The 18006-nt window shown below is 36.6% G+C and overlaps 1 protein-coding gene and 1 pseudogene across 1 annotated transcript in view; both read left to right on the top strand.

The window, feature by feature from the left end:
- Positions 1 to 1179: 1179 nt before the first annotated feature.
- LOC148948708 (uncharacterized) lies at positions 1180 to 2594 on the top strand (annotated as a pseudogene).
- A 545-nt stretch (positions 2595 to 3139) lies between these two features.
- Positions 3140 to 18006, top strand: part of LOC148948705 (uncharacterized) — a 159840-nt gene continuing 144973 nt past the window's right edge. Inside the window, exon 1 of the mRNA XM_089094617.1 lies at positions 3140 to 3188. The gene's annotated coding sequence lies outside the window, so the exon portion shown is untranslated. The remainder of the gene's footprint in view (positions 3189 to 18006) is intronic.

Genomic DNA, 18006 nt, shown 5'->3' with positions numbered 1-18006 from the left:
AAAGATACACAACTTCATTAGCCAACTCAATAGTGGTAAGCAGTCAAATGAGGACCGTAAGTATGATATCATGCAGGATGGATCTCCAGTTTCCTCAGATAAGATGAAAGCAAAAATTTTTCGTGATATTCATAAATATGATTGTTCTGATTCTTATTACCCTCTACCTTCATTTTGTACCCTTCGGGCCTTCCTCGTACTTCTTTACATAAAAGGTCCTTGATGGAACCATTTTCCCTAGATGAATTTAATGCAGCACTCAATTCTCTTAATATCAAGTCTTCCTCAGGTCATGATGGTATTTATATTAAATGGATTTTTTAGTCCCCAGAGGTTTTCCATACTGCCCTCTTAAGTCTGTATAATCTTGTTTGGTCAAGCCAAAAGTTCCCATATGCTTGGAAAATTGCCCGGGTCTTTACTGCTTTAAAACCTTCTTAGCCATCTGGTGACCCCAAGTCTTACCGACCTATATCTGTTTTACCAGTTTTCATTAAAGTCCCTGAAAGACTTATTCTATCAAGAACTGACTGGTTTTCTGAAATTAATAATCTTTTTCCAAGAAAACAAACAGGCTTCAGAAAAGGACATAGCTCTGTAGATAACATCAATCGCCTTGAAATTGATATTTGTAGCTCTCTTAAAACCAGACAGGTTACAATAGCCGTCCTGTTTGACTGGTCAGATGCTTATGGAAATGTAGTCCATGATAAATTGATGAATCTTTTAATTAACCTGGATTTTCCATACTCCTTCATAAGATTCATGAAGTGCTTTTTAAGCGATAGAAGTTTTTATGTTCAAGTTTATGAGTATAGGGGAGAGATGAACCCCATTAACAGAGGTCTTCCTCAAAGAGCAATTTTGAAACCCTTTCAGTTCAATTTGTAGGTTTCAGAATTCCAATTATCTCACTCATTGTTTGGCCTTTACGCAAATGATCTGATTATTTGGAAGTCCGGAAAGGATATTGTAATTCTTCAAAGTCTTATTTAACAGGATGTAAAATTAGTTCAGAGATTCTCTTCAGCCTTTGGTTTTCCAATTTCAATTAGTTAAACCAAAGCCATTATATTTGCTAACTGCTCAAGAGACCCTCCGAATCCTCTTCAAATTTTCTCTAGTGAAATTCCATATTGTAACTCAGTGAATCTACTTGGCCTATGGATTGATTCTAAAATGTTATGGCACACACATATTAATTCTTTGAAATCCCTTATCATTCGGAGACTTTGTGTTTTAAAGAGACTTGCTGGAAGAAAATGGGGATGCTACCCTAAAGTTATTCTGGATTCTTATAAATTATATATTAGAGCCAATCTAGAATATCGTATCCAAATCTTCTCAATTCGTTCATCATCAGCATTTCAAACCCTGGTATCTTTACAGACTTCAGCTATTCGAATTGCTCTGGGTTTGCAAAGGCATACTCCTCAGTCTAAATTAAAACAACTGTCTGTTTTGGTTTCCCTAAGTGAAGGAGCATTCAGTCAAAGGAAGAGATACTTTTTGCGAATTCAAGCGTATGGAAGCAAGTATGTTGTTTATAATCATACCCTTGCTTTAAAGGCAGCTTGCCCCAATGGCGATTCATCTTGGAATCAGTTTCAATTGGAGATCCCAAATTGGAGTCGGTATTCCCTCTATGCGTGCCCCTTTACGGACACTCCGCTGTGGGAAATGAGTCCACCTATTTGTCAAGCAGAACTTATTCCCATAAACAAAAACCAAATTCCCAATCATGAGATTCAGACTATTCTGGCTGAACAGATTTCGAAGTTGAACCCTAATAACATGAGAATCTATTCAGATGGATCTGTTCAAGGTATGAGAGCTGGAGCAGGACTATGTATTCCATTACTGAACCTTAAACTTTTTTCGTCCCTTCCTCTGGGATCTTCTATTTTGTCAGCTGAATTATGTGCCATTCGCTTGACCCTAGATATTCTCCTAAATTATAGCATTGTAGAGGAGAATATTCTTTGCCTTTCTGACTCCAAATCGGCAATACTGTTGCTAAAAAAAAATCAATAGAATTGCCAATGATAAGGACCTATTCGACAGTAGAAGATAGCTTTTGAACCTCCTGGCTAAAGAACAACCAGATTTATTTCCAACATATTCCAAGCCATAAAGGTATCAAATATAATGATAATGCTGATTTACGGGCAGCCGAGGCTTCTTTGTTAAACCCAAGCCCTCTCTCTGACCTCAATTCACATGATAGTAATAGGCAAAGATCTAATGTTAATCACAGAAAATTGACTTTATCTCATTTTCATTCTAGATTATACACAGTAATATATTACCGTCTGAAGTCAGGTGCCCTTCTTCTCAATAAAATATTATTTAATTGGAAGCTACATCACTCCCCTCTATGCCGGGTCTGCTTTGCAACTAATGAAACATTCCAGAATGTTTTATTCGATTGTCAGCCACTGAATGTGGAGACTATTTCCCTTACACGGCTATGCTTTATGGCTAATATTTCTAATACCTACACTGTAATCCTGAATTCGAACCTGTCTTGGCACGTGGATAGAAAGATTTTTAAGGTCTCTATTGACATTTTAAAGAAGGGTCTAATTGATTAGTGTTTATTAATGCATAATGAAGCCATTAAAAAGAAGGAGGTTATTCATCATTAGTTCTTGAGAGTGCAGAAGAGTGCGGGAGTGAGCATCAAGAGTCGTATTGGTACCGGCCGGCCTATAGGTCTTAAACTGCTGGGGAAAGGTGACTCAAGTACTCACACTTCCCACAACCCATCAATAGAATTAAGAAATTTAATTGGGATGATTGGATTGTTTTAACTGATAAGAAGACTTGGTTACAGTTGAGGACAATGAATTTCTAATTATTTGATAAAACTTTTTGGGGAATCAAAGGAGGGATAGGGCTTATTGGTAGTTTATATACCCTGATAAAATTTTTAGAACTGGAACTGCACTGAATATGTTTGCTTTAAACTGATATACAAAGAAATTAAATGCTTTTAAGATTGAAAATATTGGTCAATCAACATGAAATAATGTATGATCATATCTGCAGGGCAATGCGGATCGCATGATGGTGCCTAAAGTATCCTATGGCGGGCCAGGTTACTTTTCAGGGATTTCAGTTTGAATAAAACGGATTTCCAAATTCCATCTTACAAATAACAATTCAAAATAAGTAAAAACGCTTCTGTAAGTATATATATACATCACCTCAAAGTAATGCGTTTACTGTAAAAACATCCGGTAAAATTCTACTGTAGCTACTTTTGTCTATCTTGGGACGGGGCTAGGCTAGGAAAATGGAACTTTCAGGGATGGTCTACAGGCTAAAGTATGTCCCAGGAAGGCATTTTGAAGTACCTACCTCCAAAAAGGTTCATTTTCCTAACCTAACCCCTTTCCAAGATTGCCAAAAGTAGCTAAAGTAGAATTTTACAAAACTATCCAATTACTAGGCTATAGCTTAATCTGATAAAACTACCTTTAATTTATAGGCCTAGCCTAAATCTTGCTCTAAAATTACAAATGTTACAATTACATCTGTATCAAAGGATATGTTTCCTGCACATTAAATTTTGGGTAAAAATCTTGATTGATAAATGCTTTTGGACTATCCTGTTGTGGTTTAGTGGGTTTGATTTCAGCTTGATAGCCTAATAGGCTATGGGGCATTGGCCAGGTTGATATGCATTTAGAATGTAGGCTATAACTTTTGATTAATTGCTTATAAACTAATGGTATATTCATAGGTAAATTTTTCATCATTCATATTAGGCCCTATTTACTTATGAATAAAGTAAACATACAACTTGATGCCTTTTTTATGGTCTTTCCAAATATAATAATCATTTTTGTCAGAAATGAATTTTATCCCCACCCCTATATATACCAATTCTTGGTATATATTTGCACATTAGGGAGGTGGGGGAAAGTTTAAACTTACCTCTCATTTACATCAGAAATAAAATTTATACCCACCTCCTAATGTGCAAATATATACCCTGAATTGGTATATATAGGGATGGGGGAAAATTCATTCAAAAACAAAAATGATTATTATATTTGTAAAGAGCATAAAAAAGGCATATGTTTACTTTATTCATAAGTCAATAATATGAATAACAAAAATTTACCTATTCATAACCATTTCTAGTGGTGGTTACTTTTTTTTGTGTTTTGACAAATAAGGTGTCTTTTATGGCCCCTTTAAGGGGTCTAAATAGAATTGTCAGCAATTAAGGGCTGGACACATGTAGCTGATTTTGGGAACTGGTTTCCAAATCAGCGCTGATTTTACAAGAAATCAGCATTGATTTGAGGTTTGAAAATTTTCTAGTTTTCAGTGCTGATTTACAAATCAGTGCTGATTTTCATCATGATCATCACAAAAAAATAGGGATACAAATAAACAGTCAGCCAGAGATGTATGTGGAGAAAGCCCCCGCTACTGAGCCGAGAATTAAGCTGAGATCAATTATGCAACTATTAATAAATTTCAGTTGACTATTTGTGTCCATGATTTTTTATTTTGAAAATCTTGCCCAATAAATTTTTTTTTCAACCAATTTTTCTTACTGCTATTGTTTGTCCACTGATGCTGAAATCAGTACCCAAAATCAGCTACATGTGCCAAGCCCTTTAGGCCTAACATATATACACTAGAACAAGCATAAAATTAAACATTGAGTCAGGGGCAGATACAGGAGTTTTTTAGGGGGGGCACAAAATAGGTTTATTCAAAAAAATATTTTAGGGGGGAGGGGGGCAAAATAGGTTGATCCAATAAATTTGTGCTAGGAGCAAGTTTAATTAATCCAAACTTGAGTTAATTTGGATTAATCAATTGATAGAAATTATCTAAGGCATTATTAATGATGCTCTTGTGACTTATTTTGAGAGTAAAAAATCATTTATTGATAGTCAACATGGTTTATTAAACTTTTGGAAACAGCTAAACCCATAGAAAATCTCCTATCAGGAGACAATCTTGATTAGGTAAATAAAGTGGAACACTCTTACTTGAATCTTAAATTAAGAGCCAATCAATTAATGATTGCACAACTAACCTGATTAACCTAATTACCTTATATGTTGACAATTCTAAACTGTTTGGCACAGTTGAAACTGAAGGAGATTTTTCATCTACAACAGGATTAAGATAGACTAGAAACATGATCTGCTACTTGTACCCTGCAATTTAATAGTTCAAAATGCCAAGTTTTGCATCTTGGACACAATAACCCTCAGCATATTTGTTATATTAGAGTGAACAACTAGAAGCAGCAAGTGAAAAGAAAGACCTAGGAGTGATACAACACCTACATGAGCAACTGTATACAAACAACACCTACAAACTTCATGGTTGCCTCCCCTTACATATCAACAATAAAGGGGGGATGTAATAACCATTTAAAAGCAGCTAACTCTGAAGTAGTGAACAAATTAATTTATCTCTCCTGAACTGTACTAGAGGTCACAGAGAAAAAACTCTTATCTGTTCTTGTTTTGAACATGAGATCTACAAAATGTTTTTGGTGTTAAAGCAGTGCCCCTATTGAATGGGCTGATGGAAAAGATAGTTTGGGCAGCCACTCCAGACTCAAGCAAAGCTGGGGTTGACAAAGATTAGGCTAAAATGGACTGGAACCTGAATTTAGACAAAAAAATCAACTGAAGTTGACAGAGTACTACTGACAATAAATCTACAAGAGGTCTTTACCACCTTATCTTGCTGTCAACTGTGATGTAACCTACTGCCATTTAAAACTGTATATTCAACTCCAAGCCTACCTAACTACCTACCCTTCTAAACCTAACTGATAAACTATCTTTAACTAAATACAACTTGTTGTCAATCCTAATTAGGGTAAAGGCACCAATGATTTGACAGTGCAATTTTGGAAACATCATCAAAAGTTTACTTCAAAACAGGACTACTCTGCTTAGTCCTGACTTGGAACACCATCTCTTGAAGCCTTCATTATATTTTGACAGTGCAAAACATGGACACTATATCTAGACCCCAGCGCCACGCTGGCAGATCAACCAAACACTGCCAACAAGAGGCCCAGTTGAACGCCACCAGCGCAACGCAGGCGCACTGTTGCCAACAGAGGCAGTGGCATTTGGTCAACTTTAAATTAGTTTTGCAGCAATTCTTTATTGCATCAACTGCAAAGTTGGAGCTTTTCCTTCTTGTGTGGTTTAGTATTTTGATTTTCCTGATTATAAATTAAACAGAGCTTGCGCTATCTATGAATTTTTGGGTATTTTGCTAAAAATCTATGTGTCACCCTGAAAAAAATTTGGTTCCTTAAATCCCCAAAAATCACACAATCACGGTGCCACCCCTAGCAATTTATCACCAGTGACTTTCCCTGTCAAATATTACTTTGCATACCATAATTCTTCACTACTCTCTTATTCATTAATTTTTGTCTCTTTTGTTACTTTGAATAAAAACCAGACAGATGCAATATGCAATTGCAGATATTGCAATATACACAGTTCTTCATATGTTGACAAAAACAAAAAGTATCGTCTTTATGAAATGAGTTTAAATCATTTCAAATTAAGTTTCCCAATTGCTATTTCTTACATCATTTGTAGTCAAGAATTTTAATTTCAAGTTGAATAGAATTATAGAACATATTCACTACTATACAGCTTTAGCCTTCAGTTGGATTTTGAAATTGACAGCCAACAGATTGTTTTTACAGCTGAATTGTAAGTTTGCAGATTTTTTTTGCTGTTTTCAGTTAAGATTTTCTTGATGTTTAATACTCAATTGTTGAACGCATGATAGAAAATACAATCTTCTTTCTGAAACATTTTTACCCCCCCCCCAAAAAAGAAGAAGAAAAAACCCTTCTATTGAGACAAAAATTAGGTATAGACTAAGCTCTGTACAAGGATAGGGAATTAAAGATTGAACTGGAAGTTACCTCAAAAATATGATTCATAAATAAATTGTAAATTATTGTCTATAGGGGGGGGGGGTAGGGGGCTATCATTTGAAAATGACAATATATGACTAGAAAAAAAAGGAGAGAGAGAGAAGAAGAAAAGAACTGTCATCCTAATCCAGCAATTGAGATAAATGTGAGCTTGAATGAGGTGTTAACCTTACTAATCTATCCAATTACCTAGGAAAAAACAGTATAACCAAACTGTCAACCCAAATTGAAATGCCCAAATCCATGCATAGTCATCATCATTAAATGTAAGCTGTTGTAAGTTTACAAGCAAAAGCATCTTAAATCTAACAAAATATTTCCAAGTAGTAACCTTTCATTAGGGCTCATCAGAAGAATACCACCTGCCTTAATGGGTTTTGATGCTTTACTTTCTTTACCCAGCACAGTGGAGCATCTACTGTAAGATATTTTATGGCATTGCTATGTTAGGTAAAACTTGTGAAATACATGCATACTAGTAAACCCATTCAAAAAATCTATACAAAATAAGATTGGTTCTACCCTCAATGGAATCCCATGGGTCAATGGAACACAAAAACAATTCTGGAACAATTAAAGACTATGGTTCAGTTATAAAACAGAGTGTTTTATTGGTTTCCGGAAGCAATTATAGATTTAAAGTCCTTCAAGCTGGTTTGGAAACAATGTACAAATACAAAACTCGAAAAAGAAAAGTGAAAGAGAAATTTTATTGAAATATCTTTCAGTATTTCTTTATAATTGTTTGTATATCTACCTAAAAGTTCATGATACAGAAAACTAAGTTTTTTAAATTGCCAATTAATTTTATTGGCAGAAAAACCTCTTAAGACCAGTTTTTGCTAAGCGTTTTACCACTATTTTTAAAAAAATTTCTGAAATTGCTGCAAATTTTTGCATACCTAAATAATTGGGAATAATAATCTGAATAAGTAATATTTGAATGCATATTACTTTCAAGGAATGGAAAATAAATTACTTCAAAATTAAAATCATCAGTTTTATTATACATTTTAAAAGCTAATTTATTATTATCTGAAATATTAATATTCAAGTCTAAGAAATGGTCAGAGTTTCCTCTCCCATAGTATCATATATTCATATTCTAATTGACTTAAAAACAAGTCGGAATGCCAAGAATTGGTTTATATAAACTACCATCAAACCTTAAAAAAGTATTGAACAGAACAAATTCCAATAAATCACATATCATATCCAAGCTATAACATCTTGAACTAATAGTACTTCTAAAGAAGTTTGTTCATCAGGCTTTTTTATTAAAAGTATCAATTTTCAAAAATCCAATATCATAGGCAGCGCAATAGTGCTGCCTAAGTAAAGAACAATGTTGGCACAATGTATTTTTTTTTTTTTGTTTCCATACCCAGGCACTTCAAATCGAAGGAATTGTTGTAGAAACTCCGAAAAGGGCTCATTCGATTGGAAATTGGAGTGGCTAGTGCCCTTTTTAATAGTCAAAAAGTGATTGGAGGGCAACTAGCCCCCCCACGCCCATCATTCCCCCAAACACATCCAATCAAAATTTTGATATAGCTATTTTGTTCAGCATAGTTGATTTCCAGATAGAAAATATGTTTTTGAGGAGGATACTCCCCCACAACCCTCAGGGCAAGGTTTTTAAGTTGTGCCCTGAGGGCCTATAAGAACAATGTTGGCACAATGTATTATGTATTTTTTTCCTTTAGAGCAGGGCACTTCGTATTGAAGAAGTTGTTGTAGAAACTTCCAAAAGGGCTCATTCAATTAGAAATTTGAGTGGCTTGTGCCCTTTTAAATAGTTGAAAGTGATTGGAAGGCAACTAACACCCCCTCCATGCCCACCATTTCCCCAAACACATTCAATCCAAATTTTGAGATTGCCATTTTTTTCAGCGTAGTTGATTTCCAGATAGAAATTAGGTTTTTGAGGAGGACAACCCCCCCCCCCCCCACAGCCTTCAGGGCAAGGGTTGTAAGTTATGCCCTGGGGACATATAATGTTTTTATAGAAGGCGTTGTCGTAGAAACGTCAAAAAAGGCTCATTCGATTGGAAATTCAAAGGGCTAGTGCCCTTTTTAATAGTTGACAATGATTGGAGGGCAAATACCCCCCCCCCCCACCATTCCCTCAAACACATCCAATCAAAATTTTGAGATAGCCCTTTTGTTCAGCATAGTTGATTTCCAGATAGAAAATATGTTTTTGAGGAGGACACTTTCCCACAACCCTTGGGGCAAGGGTTTTAATTTGTACCCTGTTGGCATATAAGAACATTGTTGGCACAATGTGTTATTTTTTTTCCTTTAGAGCAGGGCACTTCATATTGAAGAAGTTGTTGTAGAAACTTCGAAAAGGGCTCATTCAATAGGAAATTGGAGTGGATTGTGCCCTTTTTATTAGTCGAAAGTTATTGGAAGGTGACTAACACCCCTTCCACGCCCACCATTTCTCGAAACACATCCAATAAAATTTTGAGATAGTCATTTTGTTCAGCATAGTTGATTTCCAGATAGAAATTCTGTTTTTCAGAAGGACACTCCCCTACAGCCTTCAGGGCAAGGGTTGTAAGTTATGCCCTGGGGGCATGTAAGGTTTTTATAGAAGGTGTTGTCGTAGAAACTTTAAAAAACGCTCATGCAATTGGAAAATCAAAGGGCTATTGCCCTTTTTACTAGTCGAAAGTGATTGGAGGGCAACTAACCCCTCTCTCACGCCCACCTTTTCCCAAAACACATTCAATCAAAATTTTGAGATAGCTATTTTATTCAGCATAGTTTTAAGTTCTGTAAATTAGGTCTTTGAGGATGACAACCCCCTCACAGCCCTCAGGGCAAGGGTTGTAAGTTATTCCCTGGGGGCATATAAGGTTTTTATAGAAGCTTTATTGTAGAAACTTCAAAAAGGGCTCATTTGATTAGAAATTGAAATGGCTAGTAAGATATTTTTAGATATTTATTTCAAAAAGATCACTATCACAAGCCCACAAAGGGCCGAATTCGGACTTCGGAGTCGACATTATAAATGGTTGCACTAAAACTGGCAAAATGCACAAAACAACAACGAAATAGAAAAATCATTATGAACAATCATTTAACAGTCAATAATTAAAACTGTAAAAAGTCAATTAAAAAGTTAAAAAGGTAAAAACTGGTCAAACTAAACTTACACAAATACAAATCGGAAAAAGAATTAGAAAGGACATAAAAAAAGGAAGGGGGGGGGGAATAAGCGAATATACACAAAAAAAAAGAGCGAGACATAAAGGCATCGGAATGCTATATGATTCCTTTGTCACTTATATTAAAAACTGCAAAATGGCAACTAGTTAAAAATATAAAAACTGAAAAAATAAATAATATACACATTAACAAATGTTTAAAAAACAACATAAAAAGGAGATAGGGAACAAAAAAAAGAGTATAAAGAAAAACGAGCTGTTTCTTTTATTATATAAGAGAAAGGACAAAATTTATGTACAAATTAACCACTATTTATTATGTCAGTAAAAAAGGGATAAAAGATTTCTTATACCGCAAGGTAATACAAAGAATGGGAGATAAGGTGGGGATAGGCTGGGACACAGTTCGTGGAGGACGATTTCTATCAGGTACATGGTAATCAGGGAAAAGGGACGCAGTACGGGGGTTCAAAAGTGCCAACTTACCAAAACGGAGGCACAAATTATTTCTTCGTTTCTTGAGGGTCTCTAGGTTTGAAATATTTAACAAATGCAAATATGGTATCATGCCCTCTTTAAAAATAATTCTTAGAGCTCTCTTTTGGACATTTTCAATTTTTTGTGTTGCTTCAATTGAGAGGCCAGGGTGCCACACAGGACAAGCATACTCTAATTTGGGACGCATAAAAGAAATGTATACTTGTAGTAAATGTGATTGGGGGCAACTGAATTTGTTGAAAAGTTTAAGGAGGGAAAGTGAGGAGTTTGCTTGTCGTAGGTTATTATTTATATGGGCATCCCATTTCAAACTGGAAGAAATTGTAACACCAAGGAGTTTAAGAGATGTAACAGTGGTTTCAGGAGGAATAGGAGGAAGAAAAAGGGGAGGGGATTTAAGGAAACTTACTGAGACTATTGCAGATTTAGAAGGGTTAACTGTCATGTCAAGGGAAGAGGCCTCACAGGCAATAGCTTGGAGTATGCCCATTGGGTTGCTAAAGATGTTTTTATGACATATCTCTAAAACTGTCAAGTCATCGACAAATTTCCATCTATTGTCATCAAGGGTTGAAAGGGTGTTAATCTTAAGAGAAAAAAGATGAGAGCCTAGAATAGTCTCCCGAATGAGGTCATCAAATATGGGGAAATGACCTGAGAAATAAGTGCGATATTTAACTGTTTGAGATATGTTAGAGATCAAACAGGCAACAAGCTTACCAAGGAAAGTTTCAATGTGAAATTCATTTATAAGTTTATCTATGAGTAAATTGTGGTTAATCAAATGAAAGGCTTTTTGAAGATCAATAGAAATTAGATTAAGCCAAATGTTAGGGTTTTCAATTAGTTTACCAATGGTATCGACAAGATGGATCAGATAATGACAGGTTGACGTGGATATATGATTACCAAACTGTCTAAGATCAATAAGGGGGAAGACTTTCATCTTAAGCCAGTCTGCGAGAAAACTTTCATACAATTTTGAAAAAATTGAGGTGAGGGTAATAGGATGAATGCCATCAAAGCCAGGCTTCCCATTTTTCTTTTTGATTGGGGTTATAAAGCCTTGTTTCGAATATTGAGGGAACTGTCCAGATTCGGTAATTTCATTAAACAGGGTGGATAGGGGTTTTGAGAGGTAATCACTGAAAGCTTTAATCAGAGGAACAGGAATATCTAAAGGGCAAATGCTTGATCGTTTTAGTTTTTCAATTTTTTTTACAACATCAAGTCGAGAAATATGTAGGAGTGAAAAAGGATCAGGAATATCTGGAAATGCGTAAGATAGTGGTGGGAGACTCTGGACAATAGCAGCCAGAAACTTATTGAGGTTATTAGCTGTGGTCTTTGGAGGTTCATTTATATTAATATTTAGTTGTTTTTGACTCTTGCCGGTAAGTTTTTTTTATTTCAGAGTACCAGTTCTTTGGTTTATCATGGCACAAGTAATTAATTTTATTTTTATAATAGGCTTGGGCAGCTTTTCTAATTTGACTTTTTAATTCCTTTCTTAACTTATTTGCTTTAGTTAAATTACCCCTTTTAAATAAGCTTATTTTCTTGCGAATTAATATTTTTGTGTGATTATTTATGTAAGGTTTATCACTAGAGCATTTTCTGATTTTTTTTTTTTCTGGGAAACATAATTAATAGGAATCAATTAGTTTTTTGTGAAAAATCAAAATTTTTTTATCAAGGTTATTAGAATTATAAAGGTCTGACCAACTTTCACTGGTCAGCCATGATACAAAAGAAAAAAGTCCTGTGTCACTGAGGGGACGGCAAACCCCAATGGAGGTAGTAAAGGAATGTTCAATGGCTGAGGAGGGAGAAAAAAGAAGACAATAGTGGTAACTGCCTCCTAGTGGTGGCAGTGCTTGCAGGGAGTTGTAATACTTACTCATGTTTGAAAAAATAACATCCAGAGAGGTGTTACCTTTTGTTGTAGATATTTTAACCAGTTGTTTAATATTAAGAGAGGTGCAGATAGTCTATCCTCAGGTCATTTGCATCGCCAAGTAAGCAAATACCAGCATTCGGATACTTTGACAACACAAAATCAGCACTTATAAGAAATTGTTGGATAAATTTGCGTTTCTGGTCAATACTTTGGTTAGGGGAATGATAAAAGACGGCGGTTACAATTAAATTGAAAGGACGGGGAAGTACTTTCGGTTGAAGGCTCAGTCATAGAATTTCATCATAATCTGATAAGTTGGGGGTTGGGATGAGTTTAGGTTGGAGGTTATCTCGGACAAAAAATAATATACCACCCCCTTTTTTCCCGAGAGGGTGATCGGGAGGGCGAAACTTTATAAACCGAGTATAATTGCTGATTTTTAGGAAATCTGTGTTCTGGGACTGAACCTCTGTCCCAGCAATAATACTAATTTTATGAATTTCAGAGATACCCTTGAGTTCAGTAATTTTGTAAAAATTCAGGCTCTCAGCATTGGTACGTAGGAAAGTTGGAAATTTAAACCGATTTGGGTATTGGGATTTTTTTCAATTCAGGAGGGAGTTATTTGGGGTTGAAGTTTATGAGAAGGATGCTGTGGGTAAGGGTGTGGTGTTGAGGCATTATTAAAAGGCGGGACTGGACCAGGCTTGAGAGAAAAGGAGGACAGCGAACAAATTATGGGAATATTATTAAGTTGGGATGGAACTATGGTGGAATTCGTCTTACTATTTAAAGTTTTAGAAACTCTGCATGGATGTGTTACCTGTGGATCATTCTGCCTGCTTACTCTTAAACCAGAGTCATACTGGTAGGGTAGCCAGAGGGGATAAAGTGCAAGGGAAGGGAGAAAGGTTTCCTGGTGATCTGGGAATAAGTCAAATTGGGAGTGATCTTTATATGGGGGGTGGGGGGGGGGCAAGATGATGCTGAGGGAGGGAAGTACGGTGGGGGGTGTCTGAGAGGGGCGGGGTTTGTTTCGGCAAATAACGGGTGGAGCCCAGAACCGGTCGGTAACTTCTTGGACGCACGGAGAAGAACGGAGTCGAAAGGAAGTGGATTTTTGGGAGGAAAATGAGTGAGGGGGGGGGGTGTGGGGAGGGTCCGAATTGAATAAAGTGATTGGGGGGGTTGGACTGACTGGGCAGGCGTAAGTACTTGGGGCGGAGGATTGTTTTGATGGATGGATTCCGGAGGTATACTGCGCTGTATTGGGTATGCAGGGGGATAAGACTGAAAGTCGAATAGAACACGAACTAGGGGAGGGGGGGTCGTGAATACTTTCGGCGTCGCCCTAAAAAACGTTGGGTTACCTTGTTACCTTGACCGGTAACAGCTGGGACTGCCCAAGTTTGTGCACTTGTTTTTTGTTTGCAGCTCGATTTATTTCGTAAAAAGGAAGGGGGGACATAAATATGCAGGCTATCACACCCAAAACAACTCCCACTTGATGCTAACTTACATAAAGGAACGTGGTCAAAATTACACTTTGTTTTAGTACACTTGCCAGTGAGGTAAAAACGACATAAGTGCAATAACGAGCACTTCTTTTGGTCGCACTTGCTATATAAAAATCAAGAACAATCTCTTGGACTAGCTTCATTTTGTTTTTTGAAGTTATGGGTAATATATCCATGATTATAGGGGCACTTTGGACCTAATTTACAATTTCCTTGTTTAAAAAACTTACAATTTTTTTATAACACTATTATCAGGAATACTTTTTTCCTGCAGCTTGCTTGGAGCACGATCATGTCCAAAATGACATTTATCACCTAATTTGTAAATACCTGCCAAAATTATATTAGCACATTTGCGATTATTTGCAGAGAAGTCCTTATTATTAGTCAGAATCACTTCAGTACTTTCAAAACAAATTCGGGCATCTCTGATTGAGTTCTCAAGGTCAGGATTATAATTAGGTTGAATAGAGGGGATATTTGGGTCAGGTACAATTTCTGAACTTAGGTTTATATCACTCGTAGTGGCTAAAGTTGATGAACTTAATCCTCTGCTTCCTTCATTAATATTCATTGAGCTTGGGGACAATGCTAAAGTTGATGAACTTAATCCTCTGCTTCCTTCATTAATATTCATTGAGCTTGGGGACAATGCACTGTTTTGATGATGAAAATCTAAGGTGTTATTTACCTTGTTTGTGATGGAATAATTTGTAAGTTGACTTCTTGAGTCATTTTCATAAATTGACAAAAAATCTCTAATTAGCATTAACACATCCGTTAGCTTTTCTTTTAAAGTCAAAATTTTTGTAAAATCTGCTTGTGATGAGGGGGATGTTGTGACGCTGTCCGTTTGAACATATCTATCCATGCTGCATTCAGTGGTTTGGCATGATACTTGCGTTGGACATTCGGGAAGGACTTCAAGAACTTGGCACTGGGGTGGGGCAAGTAAAATTGTAGGACCAACTGAACTAGCCTCCTGGGGCTTGTTTGATTTTTCTGTTGAAACAGAAAGCTGGCTGTGTGGAGGGTCAGAATAAGGAGTAGAACTGTTTAGGTCACTTAGGATACTAACATTTTTTTTTCTTTCAATTGGGGTACGACTACGAGGCGTTCGAGGGAAGCGAGAACGGGGTACAGAAAGACCCGGAGAAGAAGTAAGGTTTACCTTGAATTTAATAGATCAAGGGACATCCAGGAGTTACTCCAATTAATAATGTCTATCCTGGCACACTTTTCGGCCCCTGCGTCGAACCAAGAGTCACAATTTGCACATTTGATTGAGTTAGAAGTAACTCGTAGTCTGCATTCTGGACAGTATTGTTTTTGTTTTGCCATTTGGACAAAGGTCACAATCACTGTAGCTTTGAACTTAGAGAGGTGTTGACAGGTTGAACTCTGACAAAGAACTGAAGTGCCCTTTTTAATAGTCGAAAGTAATTGGAAGGTAAATAACACCCCTTCCATGCCCTCCATTTCCCCAAACACATCCAATCAAAATTTTGAGATAGCCATTTTGTTCCACACAGTTTAAAGTTCAGGAGCAGGACACTCCCCCCCACAGTCTTCAGGGCAAGGGTTAAAAGTTATGCCCTGGGGGCATATAAGTTTTGATTGAAATCTTTGTTGTAGAAACTTGAAAAAGGGCTCATTCGATTGGAAATTCAAAGGTCTAGTGCCCTTTTTAATAGTCGAATGTGATTTGAGGGCAACTAACCCCCCTCTCTCACCCACCTTTTCCCCAAACACATCCAATCCAAATTTTTAGATATCCATTTTATTCAGCGTTGTTGATTTCCAGATAGAAATTATGTTTTTGAAGAGGACACTCCCCCACAGCCCTCAGGGCAAGGGTTGTGAGTTATGCCCGGGGGCCATATAAGTTTTTTATAGAACGCGTTGTCATAGAAACTTCAAAAAGGGCTCATTCCATCGGGAATTGAAATGGCTAGTGCCCTTTTTAATAGTCGAAAGTGATTGGAAGGCAACTAACACCCCTTCCGTGCCCACCATTTCCCCAAACACATCCAATGAAAATTTTGAGAATAGCCTTTTTGTTCAGCGTAGTTGAAGGTTCTGGAAGTTAGGTCTTTCAGGATGACAACCCTCTCACAACCCCCAGGGTAAGGGTTGAAATTTATGCCCTGGGGCATATGAGATGTTTATAGAAAGCGTTGTCGTAGAAACTCAAAAAGGGCTCATTGGATTGGAAATTGAGAGGGCTAGTGCCATTTTTGGATAGTCGAAAGTGATAGGAAGGCTTGATATTTTTATAGTAAAGATGGATGTTGGTACAATGTATTATTATTTTTTCCTTTTTTCTGTATAGACCAGGGCACTTCGTATTTAAGGATTGTCTTAGAAACTTCGAAAAAGGCTGAATCAATTGAAAATAGAAAGGGCTAATGCCCTTTTTAATAGTCAAAAGTGATTGGAGGGCAACTAGTCCCCTCCCACGCCCCCCCCCCCATTTGCCCATTATGTTTAAAAATCAAATGTTGCCTCAAGATTAAATCAAAATGCACTGTGTTAGTACTAATTCCCAATAAGGCATCTCAGCAGTATCCCAAGAACGACTGAGGGTATTACGTTCAAACTTTTGGGGCTGCTGCTGCTCCTAAAATTTAACCAAATCAAAATAGTGTAAGTGTATCCAAGCTGTCAAAGAAAGTAAACAGATTTTTTTGTGAATGGTATCAAGTTTTCTATTTCAGATCAACTAGAGGAGGTATAAAACTAAATTAAACACCATTATTTGTGTCCAGATTTTTAAAAGGGTTTATGTTATTAAAAATTGCTAAAAATGTTCTGTAGCATACAAATAGCAGACCAAACTATGAAGTCTTAAGGAAACGAAAAGATTTAAAGAATTATTTTCTTTTTCCCAGAAAAAACTATGTCAATATGAAACGAACAGAAATTTACTAAAAAAAATAACTTTCCACAAAAAAAGTTTTTCAAAGAAAAGTAAAGAACTCCACTAAACCAAATATGAGCTAAAATAAAATAAGTTACCAAGCGTGAAACTACCACAAATCAGCATCAATAAATAAATGAAACTCAAAACAAACAGAAATTATAAAATTTTTAAATAGCCATTTTAATTGAAAGGGCTAGTGCCCTTTTAATAGTCAAAAGTGATTGAAGGGCAACTACCCCCCCCCCCCCTCACGCCCACCACTTCCCCACACATCCAATCAAAATTTTGAGGTATCCATTTTGTTCAACGTAGTCGAAAGTTCCGGAAATTAGGTCTTTTAGGATGATAACCCCCTCAGAGCTCTCAGTGCAAGGGCTGTCAGTTATGCCCCGGGGCATATAAGGTTTATATAGAAAGTTGTGTCTCACAACCACCATTTGCCCAAGCACATTCAATCAAAATTTTTAGATAGTAATTTTCTTAAACGTAGTTGGTAATTCTGGAAAATAGGTCTTTGAGGATGACAATCCCCCCCCCCAGTCCTCAGGGCAAGGGTTGTAAGTTATGCTCTGGGGGCATATAAGGTTTTTATTGAAAGCGTTGTCATAGAATCTTCAAAATGGCTCATTCGACTGGAAATTGAAAGGGCTAGTGTAGTTTTTAATAGTTGAAAGTGATTGGAGAGCAACTAACACACCTCTTACGCCCACCATTTCCCCAAACACATCCAATCAAAATTTTCAACGTAGTTGAAAGTTCTGGAAATTAGGTCTTTGAGGATGACAACCCCCTCATTGCCCTCAGGGCAATGGTTGTAATTTATGCCCTTGTCGTAGAAACTCAAAAAAGGCTCATTGGATTGGAAATTGAGAGGGCTAGTGCCATTTTTGATAGTCGAAAGTGATTGGAAAGCTTGATATTTTTATAGTAAAGATGGATGTAGGTACAATGTATTATTATTATTTTTTTTTGTTTAGACCAGGGCACTTCGTATCAAAGGATTGTCTGAGGAACTTCGAAAAGGGCTCAATTAA

This window comes from Artemia sp. Qi Xiang Cuo, chromosome 9 (assembly GCF_049724085.1).
Source record: "Artemia sp. Qi Xiang Cuo chromosome 9, ASM4972408v1, whole genome shotgun sequence".
Classification (NCBI taxonomy): Eukaryota; Metazoa; Arthropoda; class Branchiopoda; order Anostraca; family Artemiidae; genus Artemia; species Artemia sp. Qi Xiang Cuo.
The sequence above is the reverse complement of the archived record's forward strand: the minus strand, read 5'-3'. Positions and strand labels throughout refer to the sequence as shown.